This window comes from Pygocentrus nattereri, chromosome 19 (genome assembly GCF_015220715.1).
Source record: "Pygocentrus nattereri isolate fPygNat1 chromosome 19, fPygNat1.pri, whole genome shotgun sequence".
NCBI classification, from domain to species: Eukaryota; Metazoa; Chordata; class Actinopteri; order Characiformes; family Serrasalmidae; genus Pygocentrus; species Pygocentrus nattereri.
The window spans coordinates 2,994,989-3,000,367 of NC_051229.1; the positions used below are offsets into that span (position 1 = coordinate 2,994,989).

Consider the following 5,379-nt stretch of genomic DNA (forward strand, 5'->3'; position numbering starts at 1 on the left):
TCAGGAAGGGCTACGGCTTGTGAAAGAGCCACTTTTCAGTAGCACGTAATAGCATGACTGGAAAACGAAGACGTAGGCCCAGTCCCATTTCTCATTTTTACCCCTAACCCTGGTTTTCGAGTGTTGCCCCTTGGAACCGAGTTATAAGGGGCAGTGGTTGAGATCTTCCCTCTGAAATGAGACCCTCTAATAAAAGAGCATCACTTCATTAACAGCTACCAGCGCCGCTCTGTGGGCGACCCTGCCCGTCTGCAGGGACAGCAGAGGAGGGGAAAGTTCAGCTCCTCACTGCTGGGCTTTAGTTACATTTAGGGATCATACGCCTTCAAAGAGGGGGGCAGTTATTTATTATCACCCCCACTAATTATTCAGTGATATGAAGCTGAAGTCAGAGATTCTCCAGATTCGTGTTCGAATTTTCCGTTCCACCTTAAATGGAGCAGCAGTTACATTCTGGCACTTCAGGCGTCAGAACTGGACTATTTAAGGTGGAACAGGACATTCAGCCACCGAGATATCAAGACATTAGCATACTATTGGTGATTTTTCACGCTTGTTATGAAGGTAAAGGACCATAATACACTGAAACGACATAAACTAAGATAAATCAATGGTTTCTGTCATTTTTAACAGAGAAAATCTTTATGTTTGTGAGTTTCTTTGGTCTCTTGCACAGCCATCTTTTCAGTTTTTGACATGATTTGAAAGTGCCTGTTGTCCTTTACATTGTGTGGAAATTTCATGATGAACGGACCCAAAGAAACGTCCCGAAATGACTGGGAAAAACAATGAAAACCGAGGATTTGTTCCAACAAAAGCGATATGCTGACATAGTATTTTTACACCAAACCTCCAGGCATGGAACTTCACGGCGGATTAATGTCTCTTTATCTCCTTATCAGTACGTGAGGGATTAAAAGGTCGGTTTTATTATGGTGATAATATCAAAGGCCATTATGCAAAGGCTCCTAAACCACATGCTCCACTGCTGGGCAGAGCTTATGTAAGACCTTACGTTTGAATTTGGCTTCCAGTGCACAGTTTATTTTGGTGAATAACAAGTTAACAACTGCAGACATTCACTGAGAGTTCACACGATTCGGCCTAAAGAATCAAAAACCAACAAATGAAGCTGATGCCCTGATTAAAGCCCAGGTCTGCGGGACTCAGCCCCCTTTTCACTTCTTAGGAAGGTGCAAATGAACTGATCTTGCTTGGGCTGTGCAGTGAATGAGGCGGTTGAGCTTTTTAAAGGGGAATTCGGTTTGGTGTGAAACTCTCTGTTCTAGAGAAACTTCGAGTCAGAACTGTTCACAGTGGTGGTGATAGGAACCAGACGTCCACCTCTAAAAGCTCCTCACAGACTTTGGCCTTAATTTTGGCATTCATGGTGGAGGGATACATGCAGGGTGTTTGCAATTTTTCCATCATCAACACTCCATACAAAACTCAGAAGACATGTGTCGGTTCCCTGGTGGTTTTGGGTGGTAAATAAAATGATAAAAAAAAAACAGTGGGGTTCCACTTCAAGCAAGCATCTGTCTAAGAATCAGAACCAGTGCTGTGGACATTTGCTTCGTTTTTGGTGAACATTTCATGAGGAACGGAGCAAAATAAATGGCCCAAATTGCTCAGCATGAAGTCTTATCACATTAATGTACATTAAAGTTAAGATCTTTCCTCTTTCCTTCAGCTGTTTCCTCAGAAGAGCAGCACTCTATTGCAAACCCAAGATTCCCAAGGCCATTCATCTCAACTTCAAAGACCAGTCTTTAAAGGCATCAGGTAGGTGGCCAGGCTGCTACAAGGTAATCCCTCCCTGTTGCGTGGCAACACAACATGTGCTGCACTAGCTCAGGCCTAAATAGCACCTTGCAGCCTCAACAACATCCAAATATGTGAGTCATGTTTTACGAGTAACTGACTGGAGTCAGCACAAAGTATTTAACCGTCTATTTCAAGTTTCAAGTTTATTTGTCATTTGCCCAACATGTCAAGACATTTATGCATTGAAATGCTTGTGGTGAGGCTCAGGTAATCACTCTATAGAAAATAAGTGAGTGAAAATATATATATATATATTAAGATTAAGTGACCCTTATTAGTCCCACAACGGGGAAATTTCACCTGCATTTAACCCATCCGTGAAGTGAAACACCACATACACACTAGTGAGAACACACACACTAGGGGGCAGTGAGCACACTTGCCCGGAGTGGTGGGCAGCCCAATCCGCAGCGCCCGGGGAGCAGTTGGGGGTTAGGTGTCTTGCTCAAGGACACCTCAGTCATGTGCTGTCGGCTCTGGGGATCAATCCAGCGACCTTCCGGTCACAAGGCTGGATCCCTAACCTCCAGCCCACGACTGCCCCATATATATATATATATATATATATATATATATATATCCTCCTATCAGAGGGGAGCTTTAGCAGTGTAGATTGTTTATTTAATTGTTTGGTGTTGGTGTGTATGTTACTCAGTGGTCTTGTCGACCGACCGCATTATTGTTTATGTAAGTAAATACGTCCATAACAATTTAGGTAAAAATACCAGATGTTTAAAATATCAAAAGTGGTCAGCATAGAGTTCTCCTTTAGCAGCTGTAGCCAGTCAGCAGCCTGAACACGGTGTCCACTTGAGGGCCCGAATGCTGCGATACCTTCTTCCAGATGGCAGAGAGAACAGTTCGTGTGAGGGGTGTGTGGGGTCAGTCACAATACTAGTGGCTTTTCTTTTCGGATGCAGCGTGTGGACCACACGGAGGGGAGAGAGAGCCCGACGATCTTTTCAGCTGTCATCACTATTCGCTGGAGGGATTTGCAGTATGAGGTGGTGGAATTCCCAAACCAGGCCGTGATGCAGCTGCTCAGGATGCTCTCTACCGTGCCTCTGTAGAAGGTTGTACTTCTGTTAGGTGGGAGATGAGCTTTCCTTAATTCCCACAGGAAACAGAGACACTGCTGGAGCTCAGGCTTCTCCACCAATCATGCTATCATCATTTCATTCATAGCCTTTATGCATTTTTACCATATGGTGTTTCATGTTTGTTTATGTGAAGTTTAATTGTTCTGTAAGTGTCATGGTCTGTGGCTTTGTGAGTTGTCATCGTGGCTCAGGTTTATTTCTTCATTGAAACCTCTTATCTACAGTTGGATCTGAGTCAGGTAAGGTGAGGGATAATTACTGTAATTTAATGCTCACCTATTCGATTTGAGTCTCAACACTGTCCTCAAGACACTGTCACTTCATAGAAATGCCATTGTTTTTATCATGATACTTGCATTGTTTGATAGGTGTAAGTTCTACAGGAGTGTCCTCTTCATTCATTCCCTTCGTGTACACAGCCAGACCCTGAGGGCTTCATTGTACCACAATACAATAAATGTAGGCTAAGGTAACAGAGCTTATTCTGTGCTAGATAATGCACCAGACTGGTTAGCTTTTCCGCTGAGATTTCCAACACTTCCAGGATTGTCTCCGGCTTAACAAAAACAACTGGCTCCACTGAGAATTCATGTTAGGTTCCATAAAGCTCGGCCTGACTTTTAGCCTGAACTGAACCCTGATAGATGTAGATGTGACGTAACCATGGAAACGGGTGTAGTGTAAGCATGAAAATAGGTGTAGTGTAACTATGGAAATGGATGTAGTGTAACCATGGCTATAGGTGTACCGTAACTATGGAAATGGGTGTAGCGTAACTATGGAAATGGGTGTAGTGTAACCATGGAAATGGGTGTAGTGTAACTATGGAAATGGATGTAGTGTAACCATGGCTATAGGTGTACCGTAACTATGGAAATGGGTGTAGTGTAACCATGGAAATGGGTGTAGTGTAACTATGGAAATGGATGTAGTGTAACCATGGCTATAGGTGTACCGTAACTATGGAAATGGGTGTAGCGTGACTATGGAAATGGGTGTAGCGTGACTATGGAAATGGGTGTAGCGTAACTATGGAAATGGGTGTAGCGTAACTATGGAAATGGGTGTAGCGTAATGAAAATGTATCTACTTTGTTATTATTTTTATACATTTGGTTTATCCTCAAGTCTTGTGCAGTGCTTTGGGAGCAGTAATTGATCTTAAATTCACTCCATAAATAAAACTTTCTTACCCACTAATCCTGCAGTGATCTGCTTATAGCCGCTTCCTGCTGGGCTCAGCACCACGGAGGGAAAGTTGTGAAACTTTAAATCACGCATTGCATTAGCAAACCAGGTTCAGACGAGGAAGCTGGGCTTGTGTGTGTGTTTTATTGTTGGTAACCAAGAGGAAGTGAGGCAAACCCTGCTGTCACACTAGGAGTAAACATGACTCAGCACAAAGAATCCGACTTATTTTACGGCAGGACAAATCGAGTAGGGCAGTCAGCGTTACAGCTGTGATAATATTACTCCCGTCACTCTTATATTGATATTAGAAGGTGCTATAGTAGATTTACTACTTATTTTTAGACAGAGTTTCATAAAGGCAAAACAATAAAATAGACATGACAATAATAATCACAGATTAAAAATAATCTTAGATGGACAAAAAGATAAACAAGCAAAACTTTAAAAAGACTTGACTAAATATTTTGAAAACTGCCAACTCATCACTGCTGATTCATCAAGAAGGTACTTTTGTCATTTTTCTCTTCTGAGACTTTTTTTGAACGTTCTTCTGGGAGCCTCCCTAAAAACATCATCATGCAGCATAACCTGCTTCCCTGACAACATCCTTAAAACGTCCTCTGAATGTTGCAGTTATGACGTTGCCTTAGTTAACACGTAACCTTATAGGAACATTATTTGAAACGCTCAACGTCTTTCCCCGCTGGCTGGGTCCTCATGTGTCAGTGGCCATATTACAGAAAATTCTTAAGTCTGAGATCATATCTTATCTGCTTTGTTGCCATGGCAACTCCAGTTAAGAGAAGTTCAGACAGAAGCCATTACAGAACGTATAATCTTCTCTTACTTCCAGAAAACGGTCTTACAGAAACATCCCACATTGCCAAAATATCCTAAATATCCGTCTTAACTTTAAGATAAACTCCAGAGCGTCTTACCTTCTGTTTAACTGTCTGTTTCTGTTGTTTTTCTGCAGTAAAGCAGCTCAATTCACTATAACCAGCTGTAATGGGGAGCGAGGAGGTGGACGCATATGCGGAGATAAGCGACCTTTATTCTGGGCAAATCCAGGGTCAAGACGGTCCAGGGTCATAGAGCCAACACGGCTTGATCGGGGGGCAGACATAACAGACATCAGAATCCAACAGTACAACCAACACAGCAGATAACAACGACCAGCAAACACAAGGGGCAAACACAGGGCTTTAATACACAGGGTAAACGAGGGACAGGTGGGAAACAGATGGCGACAATCAAGGGTG

The 5,379-nt window shown here is 42.8% G+C and overlaps 1 long non-coding RNA gene across 1 annotated transcript in view; it reads left to right on the top strand.

Moving 5' to 3' along the window:
• Positions 1 to 2,910, top strand: part of LOC119261641 — a 14,327-nt gene extending 11,417 nt beyond the window's left edge. Inside the window, exons 2-3 of the long non-coding RNA XR_005129135.1 lie at positions 1,694 to 1,785; positions 2,748 to 2,910. This is a non-coding gene — a long non-coding RNA (uncharacterized LOC119261641). The remainder of the gene's footprint in view (positions 1 to 1,693; positions 1,786 to 2,747) is intronic.
• The last annotated feature ends 2,469 nt before the right edge of the window (positions 2,911 to 5,379 follow it).